General features: G+C 41.6%; 1 protein-coding gene across 4 annotated transcripts in view; it reads right to left on the bottom strand.

The window, feature by feature from the left end:
- ZNF407 (zinc finger protein 407) overlaps positions 1 to 22,493 on the bottom strand; it is a 428,050-nt gene that overhangs the window by 214,012 nt on the left and 191,545 nt on the right. The gene's annotated exons all lie outside the window — the stretch shown is intronic.

A 22,493-nucleotide genomic window follows, 5' to 3' on the forward strand; every position in this document is an offset into this window, starting at 1 on the left:
CTCTGCGGACAGCAAGGTGGCCGGCACCTGTCTGTAGCACATGCGCACTGACATCTGTTATGGATCATCTCCTGGACTAAAACAGTTGCACCTTCCCTTCTTGCTAGACTGCTCCGAATTTTGTTCAAGATGCCCTGATGTTTTTGACAACCTGTACAAGCCAAACATTTCAGCAAAATTTCCAAATTAATGCTGAGAGCACTTTGCAATGTTTTGTTCTGTATTGTTCACTCTTGCTGATTGTGTCCTAAATAATAAACTGTGGCCTCCAGTGATTTTTTTCAGAATGTTTATGATGAGAACACATTCATCTAAATCTGCTGGCCAGTGGAATAAAATAAATCAAGAATTTCCCAAATATAACAATATTTGTGTTCAGTAGATAATTGATGACTGCAGCTGCACTAATTAAAACCCATCTGAGTTTCATTAATCTTGGTCACGAGGACCAACTGCCACGCACCACACCTTGCACAGAGCCTGGCGCCCCTGTGTTCGGGTCACACTCAGATGGGCCTCACTCCTAAACTTTCCATGATGATGTGAAATATTTCAATTTAATACATATAATAAGCATAATATATAACTATGTAGCCATTTAGGACATATCTCCAATTGTTGGACTCCATCACAAAAAGAATATTATTAATTTTTGTATCAAGATAACATTTTTACTCTAATATATACTTTCTGTTTGTTAAAAAAAAAAAAAAAAAAAGTGCGTTGGACTTCCCTGGTGGCGCAGTGGTTAAGAATCCACCTGCCAATGCAGACGACACGGGTTCGAGCCCTGGTCTGGGAAGATCCCACATGCCGCGGAGCAACTAAGCCCATGCACCACAACGACTGAACCTGCACCCTGGAGCCCGTGAGTCACAACTACTGAAGCCCATGCACCTAGGGCCCTATGCTCTACAACAAGAGAAGCCACCGCAATGAGAAGCCCATGCACCTCAAGGAAGAGTAGCCCCCGCTCGCCGCAACTAGAGAAAGCCCACGTGCAGCAACGAAGACCCAACGCAGCAATCAATCAATCAATAAATAAAATTTTAAAACATGTCAATAATTTGTGGTTTAAATAAATATCTACACGAATAGGCAGGCAGCATGATAATGACTAAAATGCCTTACAGATCATACTTGCAGGATGGTTTGGTGGTGGTGCTATTTTAAGTGTTCAGGTTAGACCTTCCAGCAGAATGGCATATGAGCAAAAACCTCAAGGAACTGAATCTTATCAGCCTATATTTGGACAGAAACCAAGGAAGAGCGTATAAACGGTAAAGACTTAGGCTCAGTCACATTTCTACATTTAACAAAGCCAAAATTTTCACTGAGTTCATATATTAGACCCAGGTATTGGGTTCATCTACCGTAGGGTAGGGTACAAGCACTGGAATATTGGCATGTAGGGAAAAAATAAAGAAGGGGAAAAGAGTGAAATGCTTGGCCAGAAAACAGAGAAGCATGGATTAAAATGGCATCTTCAACATCAACTTAAGAGCTGCATACTAAAGTTTCAGAATTAGCAAATCTAAAGAACTATGGAAGAAATACATCAAAGGAAGAGGGAAATTGGGTAACAATGAAATCTATCCATTAAAGATGAGATTAGGAGTTTTAAATATATATATATATATATATGGATAAGTTTTGATTCAAATATTGAAAAGCACAAATAAAATATATTTGCTCCTTTAAGTAAAAGAAGCAAAAATGCTAGATATTTGTGGTATTCACTTCAAAATTTTACTAAAAAAATTATTTAACTTCCAACAAATACACTTTCAAAGAAACAATTCTTTTCATCTCATACCTATTCTATAGCTCCAGATATAATTTCGTGAATGTGAATACTTTTTCTAATTTTAATGTATTAGTTGATTCCCAAAAGATTTTCTTCTGTAATGATCAGACTCTTCAGGGACAAAAACATACTTATTCATTAATAAAATATTCCAAGAACAGAAGAAGTAAAATGTTTTCATTGTTAACTTATATGCACTAAATGGAAACCAGATGCTACACAACAACAACTTTTCAATATTCCACAGCTCGTGAACGGGGCTGTTCAAACAGCAGGTTTCATTCTTACCACTATTCTCTTTGGAAATTAGCACTCATTTCCTTCCCCAAGAAGACATGTTAAACATGCTAAGACTTCACATCACCTCCATGATCTCTTGCTCAGGACCACCTAGTTGGGATGCTGACCGACTAAGTAGGTTCCCAGTAGCATTTAGGGATGCACTGAAGACTTAAGGGTGGGGGGTCCAGGGGGCCCAGGCACCTCTACTGCTCTGCCTTGCTCACTGCCGCAGAGCGTGAGTCCTAACACACAAAGTCCACCCACTCCTACGGCCACTCTGCCCCAGCCACTCCCACACCTCCACCTACTGTCCCGTCACTCTCCACTCCCCCCACCCACCATCCAGCCAGCTCACAGCCCCTGTGCGTGAACACATACACACTTTCTCACTTGGAGCAGACACTCTCAGGAACTTTCCCATGGGGTCTCATTGACCTTCTCCATGCTCTGTAAGGTAGACACTCAGAGATGAACATTGTGAGTAGAAGAGCAAAGTAACTTGCCCAAAGCCAATCAAGAAGTGTCACTGTAGGAACCCAAACCAAGTCATGTGTGACGGCAAACCTATAATGCAGAATTTTCAAACTAGAGGATACTGTGCGCGAGTCTTTGAAGACCATCCACCATTCATGCACACATTACAGAGACTTGTCAAGGTGACATGGCCGGTAAACAGCACATGTGGAAACATATAGCAGGTCTCCTAAATTCAATCAGAGACCTTCCCACCATCATGCAATGGAAAGGGGCAGTACTCCGGGTAAATAAAGTCTGCCATTTTAGGAGTGGGAGAGAGAAAAAAGATGTCATTAGCTGTATAAACAATTCTTGCTGATACCTTTCTGATGACCATAGTTTTATAGCTTGGAGATATATAGTATAAAAATATAAAATATTGACCAAATTTATATTTCTTTACTTTGTTACACTTTCTGATTTTCTTTTTTTTTTTTTAATGTGGACCATTTTTAGTCTTTATTGAATTTGTTACAATATTGCTCAATATTGCTTCTGTTTTATGTTTTGTTTTTTTGGCCACAAGGCATGTGGGATCTTAGCTTCCCGACCAGGGATCGAACCCGCACCCCCTGCATTGGAAGGCAATGTCTTAGCCACTGGACCTACAAAAAACTGAAGAAGAGGCTACAACGTTCATTGAAACCACTGATTCAAGAACTGGATTTGAGTAACTGTTAATGAAATTCATCACATCATTCTTCCTGTCATGGAACTATCTTACACATGTCCACACACAAACCACGTGAACAAAGGCTTCATGTGGGCTCACTGTTTTCCACACGCTGCCAGAAAAAGGAACTTCTCCACAAAGTTCATATCAGCATAACCAACCAATAGCACTGAAAATATGGACTACCAGTCCTGGGGGTGAGGGGTATTCTAATCCACTTAAACCAGAGAAAAATGTCAGCACCACTGCCACCAAAACAACTTATATCCTATTTACAAATGATGGGCACAAATGACACGTCCCAATAAAATATGGCATCCTGTTTTCTCCCAGGTGTCTCTGGCCAAAACCTACTGAGTCATCAATAATCTACTCAAATAGTTCAGAATTCACTTAAACTTCCAGATATACCACAGTTTTCTTTGTTGCTGAAATGACTTAGAAATATAATAAAATTAAGAAGCAGAATTTTCTCATTTTTTCAATGTCAAACAAAAAGAGCCAATCAAGAAATAAAAGAAATTGAGAATACAAAGCATTCTTCATTTCACATTATTTTCTGTATCAATAATCCTTACTATAATGAACCAAAAAATAAGCTAGTCCCTTGTTTTATAATGAAAATCATGTCTTTATAATGTTTTACAAAATTGGAAAGTTGTAAAAACTAGTTCTTACTATATCCTTACTACCGATTTTTAGTAAGAGAAACTCTTAGTAGATTACCTGCTGAATAACCAATACTGCTGCTGGTTGATTCCACACAGGTTCACAACATGAACTCAGAGCTAAGCATCACTATCTTTTCACAGCTCTTAAATTCCTTTCAATTATTTGAAATTTTAAGTTCTAAGGAACAGTTCAAGGTAGACTAAAATTAAGTAAAAATTCTCCATTCTCTAGGGGATCTCTTTTGCCCTTCTTGTCGCCTTCTGAGCCTGGCCCCCTGAAGGCAGTAGCGCGTCCTGTTCCCTTTATATGGGTCACAGATGGCCTGAGCCACATGCTTTACTCCAGAATCATCAATCAGGATCACTTGGCCTTTCCTCCTTCTGGTATTTCACTTTCAGAACTCTCTTTTCAATCATTAGTTGTGTGACTATATGCCCTTAATCTCTTCTTAGTCTGATCTCCCTTCAATTTATTTAGGGCAGGTCATCAAAGGTTAGTTTAACTTTGAATATCCTTTATTGGCTAACTTTCAAAACTGCATCATGGTACACTCTCTGGGGCTTCTTATATACCTTAGGAATAAGAACCTTAAAATAAGCATTTTCTTATCTTTTTTTCCTTACGGTTTCCCATTTTAATGATTCTAAATACAGGATTCTTTATAATTTTTGACACATACTTTAATAAATTGAAAGTTCTTGAAAAAAATGTCAGATTTTTGTTTTCAACGTTCCTTATAAAATACTACCATTGGTTAATACAGATGTATATTTGTTTATACACATGTATAACACGTACAACATACATACATATATAACTAATTTAGTGATTCCTCATAAATACCTGTGTTAATAGTAAGAACATACGTTACATGAATGAGAAAGAGAAATCATTTGTGTCTTAAAGAACGTAGGGTCCAGGAAGAAACTCAATTTCCAAACAGAGGGGACACGCTCTGACACAGGTGAGTACCTGATACTCAAGGAGCACTCAGGCACCTGGAGGGGCGCTTCATCCACCTGGGGAAACTCAGGGACAGCTTCCGAGAAGCGGGTATCTACAAGATGAGCAGAATTTAGTCATGTGAGACACAGGAAAGCATGGCACAGTCGGGAAGATGGAAGGAATTTAGTACAGCTGGAGCTAACTGGGAGCGGAGGAAGCAGTACAAGGTAACACTCAAGAGGTCAACTGGGGCCACAGGCCACAGAAGCTCTTTAAACCAGCACCTGTTTAGAGAGGACTGAGAGCGTAATAGTTTTAAATTTAATTTCCCTGAAATTGACATTTCTATCTATCTATTTAATACCTTAGAAATCTTTTTCTGAATCTACATTAAATACTTAATATTCAAGTTAAACTGTACACTTAATAAAACAGGAAATTAGGATTTCTTTTCCAGGCATTACTGAGGCTATCATATATTTACCATTTGAGGTATTATATACAAACACAAATGGAAAAACATGGCTTATTCCTTCAAGGAGCTGCTGTTACCCTCTGAAGTGAGATCTGTACACCCATTCAGAAATTCAATAAATATTTATTAAACTGTTCTAGCATAGATCTAGGCAATGGAAAAAGAAAAAAAAAAAAGAATCTAAGCAAGATATCAGGATTCTCTGAGCACAAATCTCATTCCCTCCAGTGTAGGAGTTTATGTAGATTTTAAGTCATATTATAAATAAAATCACATTTTGTAGTTACATGCTCATGAAGACTGTGGATAAAAGAATTCCTTCTCTGGGCTGCTATGGTCTACAAAACACTATAAATCATTATATATATATATTTTAAAGTAAAGATAGACTAGTAATATATACTTTTATTAGCATGTTTCAGAGAATATTATCTCTTTCTGCTGAAAATTAAGGGAATCAAATTTGTGCTAAGGTGAAAATTATAGTTTTCATTTTTAACCCCATGTAATTTTGATGTGATTAATCAAATTTAGATGATATAAAATGATAAGAAGTTTAGAATTGATTTGTTTGTTTGTTTGTTTACATAGCTCTTTAGCTTACTTTAACTAAGGGTTAATTTCCAGTGAAGATAAAGCAGCAAAGACTCAAAATGTGGTAACTAAGAGAAAACAGTATAAAAACTATTTATAAAACACATAAGCCTGATATACTGATTCATCAACAGGTTATTTTTTAAACATTACTAGGTCCCATGCGGGGATCTCAGCTCCTCAGACAGATGGGGGATGCACGCTATACATCTGGCCTGTGGAGTATAGCTTCAGCTTCTTCTGGAGAGTTTCGCATCTGCCCTTCAGATTTCAGCCCCAAAATTGCATAAACCAATTCCTTGTAATAAACTGAGAGGAAGGGATGGAGGAAGGGAGGGGGAGGGAGGGAGAGACAGATGGACAGAGAGACAGATAGACAGACAGAGAGTGTGTGTTTCTGCACAGAGATAAATACATATCCTACTGGATCTCTTTCTCTAGGGGGGCTGATTGATACATTATGTTCCAATGGTGATTAATCTAACAATTTTGAATGGGCAATGGCAATTGGTGAAAAAACATCTTGGACAAAAAAGTAGACATTGTTTTCCTCAAGAATACAGATGTGTCCCAATGAAATTATCTCATAAATACATTAATAAAGAATTTCCAAGCTACAACTTAACTTGCATTACATTTATCAGCATGCTATATAAAAGTATAAATATCTTAAATACACAATAAATTGCCCTGGTTATTTTTATCAAAAGTTTTAATATGCTTTGCCAAGCATTTAAACTACCTGCTTTTAAAAAAGAAAACCAGAATGTAAGTATTATCTATTATCCTTCCCAAGTCCATCTTTGCAGAGAATGTACTCAATACAGTGAAGTTAATGACACCAGAAACAGAAATGTGGAAATTATGAAGCACTTAAAAATAAGCAATAACTCCTAAATAATCAGATTGAAAAAAAAAATTATCAATGACTGTGAAATAGTTGAAATCACAAATAAAAGCATCTCAGATGCACATTTTACAATCAGACAAAAATATCTGAAACAACCAATCTAGTTTTAACTAAACAAATAGCCCAACATGTCATGGGCTCACCAAGCAAGAAGTCTCGGCATCTACAGCGTATTATGAAAAAAACCCAAAAAAACTAGTCATATGCTTCATATTAGTGCTCAGTGCCAATTATTCTGAATTAAAGTAACTAAAGCAGAGTAATGCAAAGCAACCTTCAATAAGATTAAAAAAAACTACATGTATTAAAATAAAAAAAATTTTTAATAGCTTATTATATAGGCGAAAACAATTAGGCTATAAATCTTCCTGGAAAGAACTTTCAACACTGTAGTTTAAGTTAGGATGCAAATATTCAAAAAGGAAAAAAAGAAAAACCAGGCCACAGTGACACAAGCTGCACAGACACAGAGAAGCGCAGTCCCAACTGAGGAACCTGAACAGATCCCAACAGCACACGGGACTTTGCACAAGCCACTCAGGGCCACGAGATACACAGCAGGAACCACTGCTTATAGCAGCACTTTTAATAGGGCCTACCAGACTCCTATCTTAGCAAACAAAATATATTCTTGGGATGGCGGATGGAATGAAGCACAGAAACGGAAGCATGTATTGTAAGGAGCACCTGGGTAGAGAGGAAACAGGAGCTGGAATATACCTGTTTGAATATTTAGAAAGAATAGGGATAGAAAGTCAACAAATATAATCACCAATAAGAGTAATCACCTGAAGAAAGAATACATGATGTTGAAGACTAGTAATGGTGATAAAACAGTCTGGACAAAAAAGTAGACATGAAAAGAAAACAGCAAAATTTAAAGCAATAACTCAGAAACTACCAAACTTAGCTATCCCTCCTTACCAAGGCTATCCTACGGGAAAAGAAAGCAAAAATATGGGATAGACTATGTAAAGATGCCTGTAAAACATTAGGAATACAGTTGTATGCAGCTATAATGTTGAGCTAGATTTCTTAAAAGCTCTTTAAACAAGGAAAAATTGAATGGAATTTTTAAAAATTGCTGGTCAAACATGAATTCAAAGAATGACTGTAAAGACAGTAAAAATATGAGAAATATACGAAGACTATACGGAACAAAACCGTAGAAACGATAAAGTTTCTATGACCTAATCTGCACTGATGTCTTGACATCCTAAGTCAAAATTCAAAATGTAGTAATACCCTTTCCTCACAATGTCACTCTTTCCAGGTCTACTCAGGACATCATACAGTCATGGGAGGGTAAACATGTCTAGTTATTTATTTAGTGCTTAAAAGCATGTGTAAGGAGATGGCTTTATGATTGACAAAAAATAAGTTTAAAAATATGAATCTAATGTAATGTAATAAAACTGTAAGGTGTACTCTGCCCTTCTAAAACTCCCTGCACATTGGCACAAACACACAGGTTTAAATAATACATATCTTAGTAAAGTGCAACTGAGCCTTATATCTGGACACATTCCCAAGTGTAGAATTAAAAGCCTCATGACTGGACCAAAAGAACACGATTGCCCCCATTCATGGAACATTTGTACTCTTTCTGTAATTTCCTTGTATACTGAGCCACACTTCTTTAAAGAAAGTAATGAGTTTCCTTAAGAAATAATTTTTAAAGTTACACAAAGAAGAAAATTAAAACCCCAACAAAAAAACATCAGTATGCCCTTCAACAAAAATAGGCATATTCCAGAATTTCTGGTATTAAGAAACATCAAGAACTTTCAATCAACGTACATCATTCTGAACATCCTGACAAAGGAGAAATGTTTAAGTATTAAAATGATTGATATCTAACTTTAATTGCTTTAATGTAACAATACATGTAAGAAGCAAGATATCAGTATATTCCGTGTACTAATAACCATTGGAGTCCCACCACACCCAATACTGGATTTAAAAGAAATCTAAGCCTCAATGAATGATCTGTCTCCAGGTAATCTGTATGTAACTCTCTCTATACTGTTCCATTCTTGAGGATGAAAACATATTAGTAGTAGGTTTATATCATGACTACCAGCACACTATCTACTCTTGAAAGATAGTAAAGCACACAAAAAAAGAAGATACTACAGAGCTTATTTTCTTAAAAAAAAAAAATCACTTGAAAAGTAAAATTCCTGCAAACGTCCACATACTGACTATACTCCATGTATCGACAATTTACATGAATATACATTGACATACGACAAGGTACTGAACTATAGGTTTTATTCTCTAATGACATTTAAGGATATGTGGAAATAAGATACCTTTTATACTCTATTCAACTATTATCCTATTCAAGTATTATCCTCAAGAAAATGACCTCTTCCAGAAGGGATGTTCAAAATCCAGTTTTGAAGAACCTTCTGGAGAAGCAAACCAAGGAAGTTCTTAGGGAAACCTCATCTGGGGGTAAAGGGGGACTGGGCAGCGGCAGTAACTGAGAAGAATAAAAATCCTCCTGCTGTTTAGTCTGCGTGCGTGTGCTGAGTATTCGGATATATATCACATGCAGTTGAATTTATAAAATGTGGTAACACAACAACAGGGCACTGCCAACTGCAGAAAAAAAGTGACTCCAGAGCCTTCAATGGTAAATAATGATGAGCTGTGAATGGTCTTAGGATTTCAAAGCCAAATGGTAACTCTTATTAGATTTCAGGTCACAGAACACCGCAACCAGAAAGGTTTCTCAAACTCCACTCTGCCTAAGAATCCTTGGAGAACTTGCTAAAAACAGATATTATCTAGATGTCTACTCGACAGCAGTTCAGGAAAGGAGGAAGAACGTGCATCGTCAAGGACTGTCTCTGGTTGATTCTGGTGCAGGTGGCCAAGAATACAGTTCAATTATCCCTGGTTACGGGTCATGAGAGCAGGGGAAGGAGAGGAAGGGAAAGGCCATAGTGGTGGAATGTCAGGAGACACGGTCCACTGAGTCACTGCTGTATTGTGAGAAAGAGGGCCGTGGCCTGGATCAGAATGGCTAAGGGCTCCTATTAAAGCACTGGAGGGTAAGGAAGACTGTCCTGTGAGGTACTGTGCTTCAGATGTAAACTACAGGATGCTAAGAGGGGCCAGCTGAGGGCAGAGAGGTCTGCTAATTTTAAGGTAAAAGACAGGAACAATGGGCTACTACCAGGAAGCATCAAACCAGAAGAAATCTGTGAGACGCCTCCCTATGGCACATAAGGTCAAGTGTCCTTGAAGAGGTGTGGCGTGTGGGTTCGTGAATCAACTCACTCAGGAGTTAATGCCAGAACAAAAGGCAATCCTGCACAGGATGGGTCCTCTGGACTCCTACAGGCAGATCCTGGACCACAGAAGCAGCAGCCCCAGGTGAGATTCTAGTTCAATGCCTGAAGGCCTGAGTAAGGAGCCCTTAGCATTTAAGTCTTTAGTCAGAGGTAGGCTCTAAGCAAAAAACAGTCTGGGTGACAGACAAAAGGAGTCCAGGCAAGGGAATTCTTCAGGAAGGGGTCCTAGAGAAAGAGCTGTGCCCAGGAGAGGTGAGGTCAGGAGGGGGTCAACGCCAGGTAACCGCCATGGCCGTGTGGCTCTGAGCAGTTACCTCCTCTCTTCCAGGCCCAAGAACTGCAGCCCAGATGCAGCGGACGATAGCCAGATGCAACCCCAGGCCTAATACAGTAAGGTGGGCCTTGGTTCCCGCTCAAGAAATGATAGTTATTTTTATTATAACTCAGATCATTTATTCACCAAATAGTGAGGGGTGGTTGGTAAAAACTCTGCTGACAGCTGGAAACTGAGGCACAAACTCTCCTGCCTGAGTAAGTCACACTGGACATCAGGAAGCTACAAGCAAAGCACAGGCCAGGTGTGGAGCAGGGCCAGGAAAGGGAAGCGGCGGATGCCAAGCAGGCAGGTGGTGTGGCTCAGGGACTCCCCAGATGGGCCCAGAGGGCCGCCTTCCAAGGAAGGCGTGGAGACACCAAAGACCTCAGCAAACAAAGACAGTCCAGCTGTGCCACCAACGGGGAGAGGAAGGCAGAAGAGGAGGTTTTAACCTGGCAAATAAAATGCTACTCTCCTGTCCCCCAGGGAGAAAAGGGGAGGGTCTGAGAGGCAGGGGTGCTGTGACTGTACAGATGCTGAAGGACGCGGAGACAGTCAGTCCGAGTTCAAAGTTTTATGCTCAAAGGCTAAGGGTTTTCTTCCTCTAGTTTGTAACCAACTTTTCCCTTCCCTTCCCTTCAGACTTCCTGAAGAACCCCTTACATAACAGCGGGACCCATTAAGCTTCCAGAAACACATACCTAATCAGGTGCTAACTTCCTGCCTCTATTTTTCTCACATGGATCCCTCAGCCAAGAACCCCCCTTCTCTACCATCACCTCCACAGAGCGTGCTACCGATTCAGCTGCACCTGGACTCCTAGGACACGGTGTGATCTGTACTTGCACCCAGCATATCACTATTTTTGTGCTGATAGTACCTGTTCCTGGAACGTCCGCTTCCTGGCGGCGGGATCTGTATCATCTTCGTTCTACAGTTTCAGTTCGCAGTGTGACGGGCACTGCACTTGGCACGAGAGTAACTGAACATGGGCCGCACACATTCACACATTCCTCTTCCTACTGCAAGTCTACCTCTCCAAGGTCATCTCAGGACGTATCTTCCCTCCCCTTCTCAAAACACAACCACCACCAGCCTCGCTCAAGACACAGGCACACTCACTCAACATCCTCCTCTGCCAGGAATGCACTTCCTCATCGTGAGCACTCAGCACGGATGCTCGCGGGCAGCGGCACTCCCCCCTCTGCCACCACGGGCACCATCACGTCAGGCGCGGCAGGACAGGGAGTCAGAGGTACTTCCCAACTGACAGGTGCACCCACAGACGCCAGGAACCGGTGACGCTCCCGTCCAGCCTGCCACGGGGGCCGATGCTGGACCTCGAGCCAGAGTGGCTCAAGCAGTGTTCAGTGAACTGCTTTCCCCTCCAATAGTGAGACACACGGTGAAATGAAAGAAGATCATAGCCCAGAGGGCTGGGCTGGTGGGGGGAGTTTGTCCCACTGCAACTATATGGTCAGACACGTGCAGCGGCTGCACACCTGTGAGGGTGGGTTCCGGACAAGCAGGGGTTGTTCTGGTTCCTGCCTCCAGATCAGGAAGAGGGCTGGGGGCTGGGGGCTGGCGGGGCGGGGGTGCCTAGCTGCCTCCTACAGACCCCTGAACACAGCAAGAGACTGGGGACGGCTCTCAGGGGAAGCCCTCGAGGCTCACGGTCAACAGGAGCACGACTCCTCCGGCTCTGCACTCAGAAGAGGAAAGCATCTAGGAAGTCACCACCTCCACCTCAGCAGGATGACAGGAATTTACGAGCCACAGCAATTAAAACAAAAAAGGCAGAAAAATCGTGTTCATTCCTAAGACCAGTCAAAGCCAAAACCGCCTGGTCAACTGTCAACATAGACGGTGTCTCCTGGGAAAAAGGCAGCTTGTTATCAGCCCCGTGAGCCAACCAGCTAGTTTTACTACTCCTAACGTCTGAGAAAAGCTGAAGAGTGTTTTACCCATATCTCTTAGCCGTCTATCACCTGTAACTGCAGTCTGGCCTGTGAGAGAGAAAGGGGCAGCACGTCTAGCTGATGCACAGGACCATCCTCTATCTCAATGCCGTGGTCCAGAAGTATTCGCTATTTTGTTTGTACTATGTAATATGAAGCGAATCCTCCTGATGAGACAAAGTAAAGACCTTCTGGAGGTGGTACTGTCAATCCAGTCTGGGATTACTTTGATAGAAATGCTGATACAGAGAACACGCTGACAGTAGAGCTTTGATGGAGGTTCTCAAGGGCCTCTATCCTTAAATTGTTCCAACCAGTGCTCAGAGGAGTGGACAGGTACAAACAAAACAAAACAAAAAAGGAGTTAGAGATTTCTTCACACCCAAATCACTCCATTCTCCAGGCATAAAGTAGCTAAGAAATAAAATAACTGGGTCATGCCTGCAACAAAGCCCAAAGGAATAGAAACAGAACAGAACTAGAAAATACTTTCTAAATCAGCTGGAACAATGATACCCATATTGTCAGGGGACATAGGGACCTAAATCTGCAAGCTGCCGTACAAAGCTTCACCTACACCGTATGGGTTAATCGAGCATTCTACTGCACTGCTGCTGAACAAGGAGAGAAGAGTACATTCGCTAAAGGTTGTTAAACTTGGGCCAGATTTTTCAGGAAAAGCCAGGACATAACTCCTCCACCACTAGCTCATTCATTACCCTGTTGGTTTAATGGAAATTCTCTTCCCTTTTAGTTCCTTACCTATTTATTGGCTACTTCCCCAGTGTCAGAATGTAGGCTAGCTCTCTGAAGAACAGGCAGCTGGTCTCTCTCATTTCTAACTGTATCATCGGCACCTGCGTGGTTCCTGAGGTCATCAGCGCTGTTCCCTCTTCTGGTTAAAAAGCACACCACGTTTGGGTTCACTGTTCCATAATCCGTTCAGAGGTGTTCTATGTAACTCCTAGAAATGTCTTAATGTAATGGCTAGAATGAAATTTACTCACCTTCCTCATACTTCTGGTGGCTTTAAAATGCCCACCTGATCTGAGGGAACAGCAAGTGTGCTGAAAGCTGGTACTCCACACCCATGGACCACTGCCAGGGTAGCATGACCTCAGCGGAGGGTAGAAATTTCCCCAGTTACACTTCAGAAAAGGAGGTTTCCTGAGGCAGGCTTTGGAAGAGTATGTTGTATTACATAAAAATTAAATATGGTTTACGTAAGCTGTGAAATGGCAGCCCGAGGCCCCTTCTATTCCCTAGGCTTGTAAGTTTTTCTTACTTACTCTCCACTCAACCCCAGTGCTGGCTCTTCTAATGCTAGTTAACAAAAATGGCAAATTTTCAGATATTACTATAAAAATACATGACAGTTTTGTGGAAAAAAATATATGGTCCATATATGTAATAAATATGTGTATATATATTTATACCTATAATTTATATAGATAATAAATGTGCATATTTATACATATACACATATAAATATAACTATACCATATGTATTTATATATTATGTAAAAATATAATGTGTATAAATATATATTAAAAAGGTCTCAAGTTTAAAAAAGGACAATCCACTCAACTGCGGTAACACGTTATTATTAATGAGGGTTCCGGAAGGAAAAGCTCTAAGCGAAAGCTACATCAACTGCAAGATACAACATTCTTCATAGTTTCCCCAGGGGTTCTTTTCTTCCTACTATAACTTCAATGATTTCATCATATTTGAAATCAGCTTGAATAAAAATTATATTTTATACCCACAGGCAGTATCCTCCTGGTTTAGATACTCTCTCAAGTTATTTTTTCCCCCTCACCTATAGCTAGAGACAATGCCAAAATCAACACAAGCTTGATCTTTTAAAAATTAAATTTCTTACCCACCTTGGAAAAGTAAAGCACACTATACTATACTATAATCACAAAGATGTGGGTTCGAATATCTCTTCTTTACCACATAACAGGGTTCCTGGAAAGGTACTTCACCTCTCTGAGCCTCACTCGCTATCTTCATCTAAGCAGCAGGTGAAATCATACCCTTTTCTGAGGGTTCTCTAAGGAAACCTAAGGAAAGTACCTGGCATATAGATACTTGGAGCTCAAGCATCATCACCCCATGTGAAGACGCTCACCTGAGACTTACCAAGCCAAAAACGGTAAGGTATTTCCAGAACACCTTCCCTATACCTGTGTATTACAAATCTCTGGGTAAAATGTATGTCCTGAATAGCTGGGGGTTGCTGAGAGGTAGCCAGAGAACAGCGGGGAGTAGGGCAGAAGCCAAGGCAAAGGAAAGGTCCCCGTGCACGACGTCGGGGAGCGGGGCACCAGGTGAGAGATCACTAGTGATCCAGTCCGAGTTCCCGCAGAACCCTGAGCATGAGGATTAGGTTTTGGTGAGGTAAGCAGCGTGAGTGGTGAAGAAATAGACGGAGGACACTGTCCTCTCAAAAAAAGCATGTCAGAGAAAAGAGAGGAGATGAGGAATTGAATGAAAGGGAGAACCACGGAAGATGAGGATTTATAAATGGGAAGAGACTTGAACAAGGTTGATATAGTGAAAGGAAGGAGCCAGCAGAGCAGTACTGACAGAAGAGAGACCAAAAGATGGGGCAACAACTGAAGCAAAATGTGACCAGCAGGCGGGAGGAGACTGCCTGCAGCCCCCCCACCCCCGACCCTGCCAGGGAGGGACAGGGACAGGCACGGAGCACGGAAAGGGACAGCAGGTGTGTGAGTAGGGTTCTCACCTGGATTACCTTGTCACCGTGCCGCCAACCAGTCTTTCCGGTAAAAGCACCGCCCTGGAGCTTCCAGAGCAGGCAGTCATTAAAAGAGGAAATCTGATCACACTGGCCCACTTCATATCCTTTTTAATGTACTCTGCAGCAAAGGCTGCCTGGCGCCAACTCCAGTGTCCGTTCTACGTTTTCCTTCTTGGTAACAGCAGCTCACAGAGCTCCCGGCATAAAAAGCTACCTTCCCAACATTGCTTAGAGCCAGTGAATGGGTGAAAGTAAAATCGGGCCCATGAGATGGACCAGGTGGGACCTCTGAAAGCCTCTTTAAAGACAGCGGGCTCAGCAGAAAGGCCCCGTCCTGCCTAACTCCTTTCCTGCCCCTTCGGGCTGCAACTAAGACGTCCTGGCTAAAGCCCCAGCAAGTGTCCTGGGCCACAGGTGTCTCTGGGGATGGAGCCTGTGCTGGAATGGTGGGCAGAGGAGAGCCAGGCTGTGGCCGTGAACGCGTCAGCCCTGCTGGCCAAAGCCACTTACCTGTGAATGGCTTTCATGTAAGAAATTAAACCCCTTTAAGGTTACATTGCTGATCGGCTTTTCTTTTACTTTTCTTTCCTTCTTCCTTACTTTCTTTCTTTCATTTTGGGGAAGAATGGTTTCTCATACTGGAAGCTGAACTTCATATCAACTTCTTACAACCTGAAACACTGTGCAGAAGGGAACTCAAATGCCTTGCTTTCAGAGCTGCGTTATCCGGCACCAACTCCAGCATATCCCCACCGGACCGAGGAGCCTGTCCTGAGACGCTTGCACTCAGGAAGACAGGTCCCAACCCCCTCGTTGCTGGGCCGCTGGTTCAGGGGAACCCCGCACTGCCCAGCAGCAGGCTCTCCCAACTCTGAGACGACTCGGCCATCCTCCTTGCCACGTGCTGATTACACCCCACTTGCATATTTCCATCGTGAAATGCTTCACCCGGTCCGATAATCACGATTTAGTTTTCTGTCTCCCCCACCAGTACCCCAAGGACATGCACGGGGAATCGGTGCTGAAGGAATGACTGAGTCCGTCCACCACCTGCTGGAGGAGGGGCTGCGTGGTGGGGCGCATGGGCTGTGGAGGAACAAAAAGAGAGCAGGTCGGCACACCCAAGGGCGGTGGGCAAGCTGAATAAGAGAGAAAGGAAGCCAGGAAATGGAGCCAGCTGACGCCTGGCTGCAGGGAGACACCGTCAACTTAGAAGAAACGGCTAGAATCCAAGAGGCCCACCTGTGAGGCCTCAGACCTCCAGCGCCTTCAGTGTTCCTTCCTATGTGCAAGGGACCCCGAGGAAAAAATGGAGAAAATCGTACCTAAAGCAATCCGAGGCAGGCAAACAGCTAACTCAATTGTGTGTACAGAAAAAGTCCTTACCTAAGGCTGGAAGAATTTAATAGGCCTTAATATTTTAAAAATTTTAGTGATAGCTTAAGTGCTCAAGATAAAGCTTCTAAAAAACTTTAATGGAACTATTGATCTGCATTTTCATTTAACAAGTTCTAACAAAGTCAAAAGGAGAAGATCTGTCTTAATTGTTCTTTTCCTTTCAAGATATGATTCAGCTACCCCACAGGGGAAATTTCCTGAAGTCATCAAAATGTCACTTAATGTAATAAACATCAATTCTAAGACTTCAAATCAATATTCTCCTTGCCAACTATTTTTAAAAAACTGAAAATAAAAATCCAAATAAACTTTTCAGTTCTAGGTGTCAGGAACTAATAAATAGTGACAGAAAAAGAACAACAAACAGGTGTAGGAGTACAAAGAAGATGATGTAATTGAAATAGGCTCTCTCCCACCTCACATCCACTAGGATGGGGCTACTGTCAAAAAACCATAAGTACCAGTTCAGCGAGGATGTGAAGAAATCGGAATCCTTGTGCACCATTGATGCGAAAGTAAAATGCCACAGCAGTATGAAGTTTCTTCAAAAAATTAAACATAGCATTACCATATGATCCAGAAATTCCACTCCTGGGTATATCCCAAAAGAATTCAAAGTAGGGTCTCAAATAGATATCTGTACACCCATAATGTACCAGCATTATTCGCAAGAGCCAAAAGGTAGAAGCAAATCAAGTTGCTATTGATGGATGAATGAATAAAAAAGTGTGGTCTCCACATACAATGGAATATTATTCGACCTTAAAAAGGAAGGAAATTCTGACGCAGGCTACGGCATGGATGAACCCTGAGGACACCATGCGAAGGGAAATAAGCCAGTCGCAGAAGGATGAAGGCTGTAGGACTCCCCTACATGAGGAAGGGACCTACAGTAGTCAAACTCACTGAGACAGAAAGCTGAATGCTGGCTGCCAGGGGCTGAGAGCCGGATCCTCTTCCTATAAAGGAATGACTGGCATAGGAGAGAACCTGAACAGAGTCTCTGGACAAAGAACACAGGGGAGTTCTTTGGATGATTCTCAAGATGCTTCTCTAAGTTTGAAGTTATTTCAAAACAAAACGTCTAACAAAATGTTACTCAGAGTCGGGGGGAGTGTGGAAATGGCCTCGTCCACCCTGTTCCTCAGCACAGGATGGGCAGTGTCCTCAGGACGCAGTGACGCAGGACAGCCGCTCACCTCTGTTGCCACCTGCGGAGCTGGGCACTGAGTGTTGACAAAGGCGGATCAGACATTTAAGCAGACACAGAGACGCTATATTTTGTTTGGGTGGAAATATGAGAATTCTTGATAAACACCTCTACCCAACCCCCCACCCCATTCTCACCCCATAAACACCACAGAAGTAGATTTGAGATTGGCCTTCCTCAGACCAGAGAAGAATAAAGATAGTTCTTTAACGTTTAAAACTTGCATAAGGTTTCTAAAGAAAACAGAGCTTAATCAAACACCACCACACATTCAGCACTTCGGCCAACTGCCAGAGAGAGCAACCTTGAAGAGTATCACCTGTAACCTTGACAAATTATGGCTGAGATCAATGCAATGCAATGCATAGAGACAGTGAGCAGGGCACGGTCTACGGGGCATGACTGGTTCTCTCTGCTTTGGGTCCTCCAAACTTGCGACGGTGCCACGTAGCCAGGACACCAGACGCCTGGACCTTCATCAGCACAGAGCCCTGCGGAAAGGCCCTCACAGACCGCAAGTCCAAAAGGAGCCAAGTGAAGAAAGATGTTGTAAGTTCTGCAAAAGTAAAGCAACCTAATACTAAAAACCCAAAGAACAAATTCCTTCTGGTATTGAATGATAAGAAAAAGTCTCTACCAGTGAGTGAGATGCAGCCTTAGAGGAGAAAATAAAAATTCCGTATCCAAATACATTTGTATGTGTGTTCGCATGTGCTTTTGCTGACAGGAATCTTCTTTGTGCTAAATTTAGTGCCAGTTACCCATCGTGTTCCATACTGGGTTCTTGCAAAAATGACTTCTCCTAAACACTTTCTAATTTTTAAAAATATTTCATTTTAAGTTCTTATGTGTTAGTTCTAGAAAATACATTAACATAAAAGAGACGGAAAAAGATACTGTGAGCTGATGCTACCAAGGTATGATGACATATTGATCAATATATAAAAACCTTCTCATTAACAAAGAGAAGGGCAAAACAGGACACGAGCGAGACCACACAGACGCAGCCCACTCTTCCAACTACACAATGGTGACAACCACGTTCCATTCACATTCAAACTAAAATAGGTTTTATTTTTAAACAATCTAAATAAATTTCAAAAACATATTAAAAACACTTGTTAGCTTGTTAATCCTTGAAAAATAAATGACACATTTCTCAATCGAGACTTTCCAAAACAACACTAGTACCTACACTTTGTTTCAGTGAAGCAGCTCCTCCACAGTCAAAACACGGACTGCTGAACTGAGGATGGGTTATGTTCCGGCACAGTATCTGAAAACTACTGGGTTTGGGAGAGAAAATACACTCCTAGCCTCTGCCTTCACCCAAGCCACCTGCCCCCGCAAGCCTTGACTTAACACACTTTGAGACCACTGCTCTCCCAGAAGATGGCGACCTTGATATCAACCACCATCATCCAGCTTCCATCTTGAGTTGTTTCCTTTACCACATTTCCTCTACAGGAGCGATGCCCCATTCTAAGAACTCCCATCGTGGACTTCTGTTCAGAAGGCTAAATGGCATTCTAGGTCCTCATCTGTGGCTTAACAAAGCAGCGGAAAGATCAAGAGCTCTGTAACCAGAGGCACTTGGGTTCCAAGTCAAGGTGTGCCAACTAGAGCTTTGTGATTTTGCTAGCTCTCAACTTCCCTTGTAAGAGAGAAGAAGTGGTTAAGGGTGAGATAAAATAGTGTACCTCTCAACGTCCGTTAGTTGATCAAGTAGTGTCCTTAACCACTTATTATTCCAGGAAACCAGCTAGTTGCCTAGCACTGCCCATTCCTCAGTTTAACTTAGTACTGAAATATAATTGTATTGATAGTCGACTCTTCTGCTGCTGAACCACATCACTGTGGCTGACGGCCTGCTCTGACAGGTCGTCTGACCCCATAGCTGATGATGACTGACAAGTCTGGGCCCCCTGGGATGGAGACCCCCAAGTCTCCACTAGCACAGTGCTGCCAACAAATACTGGCCAGACATCAGGGGACGCCTCAACATACTGCCCACCTATCCTGCTCCAAGCCCTCTGGACGCCACTACCTGCCCTTCCCCTGCCAGGTGCAAACAAACTGCCCATTTATTCTGGGTGGCTGCAAGTAAATTGCTAAGTGTTACAGACAAATTCTGAAATACATAATTTCCTATAACATCTTCCCACTGTTTCCCTTATTCTAGAAAATCAATCCATTCACTCCTGAAAACAAACAAAAACAAACAAAAAAACCTGTCCCCATCGTTAAGTCCATCATTTTCCTTATCCTTTCACTTACACTGAGAATGCCTACTTTCTTCTTAGCTAAACCCTACACCACCCTCCTTCAGTACCCAGTGCAAATGCCAATACTTTCATTCACACAAACTTTGTTCAACAATTATGTACTGAAAACTGCCACGTGCTAGCTTGTTCTAGACATCAGAGACAGAGCAACGAACAAAACATAGCAATGAATAAACCCCACAAAACACTTATAATCTAGCTGAATAGCCCCATTATCCAAACCGGGGTCCTCTTCTCACTGTTCCTGCAGAATGAAAGCAAACTAAAAAACAACAAAACATAATGGTAAGGATAGTTCAGAAGGTAAGCATATTGGACTGTAAACTCTTCAGTGTCAAGTACCATGAATTTTATCCTTTATTATAACCCACGAAATTCAGCAGGGAGCAGGAACTCAAAAGCTCTCTTGTTTTGGAATATTCATAGAGAACTGATAGCTTTAGAACCACACACTACTGAGACAACTCTCAAAATTAAAATTCATGAGTAGAAAAATGATACTCCTTAAGGAAGTGTTTTAATATCTGATATTGTAATGAATAATTTAAAAGCAATGATTTTTTTTTTAAATGTCCTACTATGAGAAGCCACCATTGCATAATATTTGAGCTGGTCCTAGTAAACATTCCCACATTATCCCATTTTATGAACACGTCCAGGAGGTCAGAGCCTCTTAAGCAACATTAGGTAAACATCGCCAAGCAGAGGCACTGGGTATACTGTCCACAACACTGTGTGACTGTTCCTCAATCAGCGTCAGAGTACAAGAGCATCTGATAAGAACTCAAACAAAACCCACAACAGAAGACAAGCATGCCATCTGCCAAAGGATTAGTCAGACAGCCCTGTCTGTTCACCTGTCCCTAACACAGATGGCTAAAGGAGAGAGCCAGAAAATGAATACGGACGTCCTTAAAAGCAACCACATCTCCTACGGCTTGAGTATTATGGGAGACACAACAGAGCACGTATCTCTTAGCCACACTGTTAAACTTCCATATCCTTCCATTAGGAAGGTCCAACCACTCCCACAGAATATACTTTGAAAATGAGAAGATTCTTAGAAGAAACAATAATGCTTTCCTTTACATAGAATTTTGTTCATGAAAATTATGTAGAGAAGGGCAAAACATAGCTTGGAATAATTGAGTTTCATCCCTGATAAAACAAGAACACCAAACGCATAGCATGAGCCCTTTTTACCCCAATACAAATATCTGCAGCTATTTCTTGCAGGCCTATTGGCATTTTATACTCACTACTATTTCAATAATGAAGTTTACAGAGGCTCAAAATTCTGTGCACCTGACCAAGATGCTCTAACACTTCAGTTGAGGCTTCAGAATTTGTTGACATGTGGCACCACCTCTCAGGGAGGTGAAAGGCATGTCACAACCAAGCTGCGTTTCCAGCTGTGACATGTCTCGGTACAGAAGGGCAGGATGGAGATGGAGAGGGAGAGAAATTATTTCCTTTATCATTTATCAAGAGTCATGCCAAATTCCTGTAGTCTTTACTCACATTTAGTATTTTTTTTTCCTGTTCAGTGGCCTTCATACAATGAAAAGTATGTTTTAAAGTTATATTATTGAAATGTATTGAATAATGACTGTCAAGGTTGGAAACTAGCCACAAGAATGAATGTTATCTGTTCCTCAGTCCTCCAGAGAGGGCCATAAATGCACGTGATATTCCTTGGTGCTGTATTTTGCATTCGGATTTCTGATTTAGACAAAATGTGTTTAAAAAAATGGGTAAGAAGGCAGCTGCTGAATTAAAATACATCTGTGTGTAAAAGAAGTTTTGCTTATTTTAGTCAAAGCAAGGAAAGCGTTACAGTGAAAAAATTTCTTTTGATAACCTAAAAATAAATCTGCAAACAGCCATTCAATATGCAGAAGCAAAAATTCAAACTCAAACTGATAAACACATACTGAGGGCATATTATATATAAATAAAGTACAACATAAGAAATAAATACTACAATGTACAAGAGATAAAGATTAAAATGATAATGAAATGTAGGACATAAACTTCACTTCATTATCTACACGTTGGGAATTGAAGAACAACTCATGTTAATAAACCGAGTGTGGGAGAATCTGACCCAAAGCAAACAAGACACAGGTTCAAGTCCCAGAAAGCACGGCGCCACACCACAAGGGAGGGACATGTTCCCACGTTGTCACCACTGCCCAACCACCTGTGACTTCTGTGACCAACTCAGGAAGGGAACGTGGGCACAGGACGACCGACCACACACTGGGAGCGCAGGATGCAGACCCCACATATGCACTGAGGTCAAGCAGCATCTCACATTCCCAAGCTGGGTTAGTGTGACAAATATACACACTGATAAATTATCATCTTATATAA

The sequence above is a fragment of the Orcinus orca genome, chromosome 15 (assembly GCF_937001465.1).
Source record: "Orcinus orca chromosome 15, mOrcOrc1.1, whole genome shotgun sequence".
Classification (NCBI taxonomy): Eukaryota; Metazoa; Chordata; class Mammalia; order Artiodactyla; family Delphinidae; genus Orcinus; species Orcinus orca.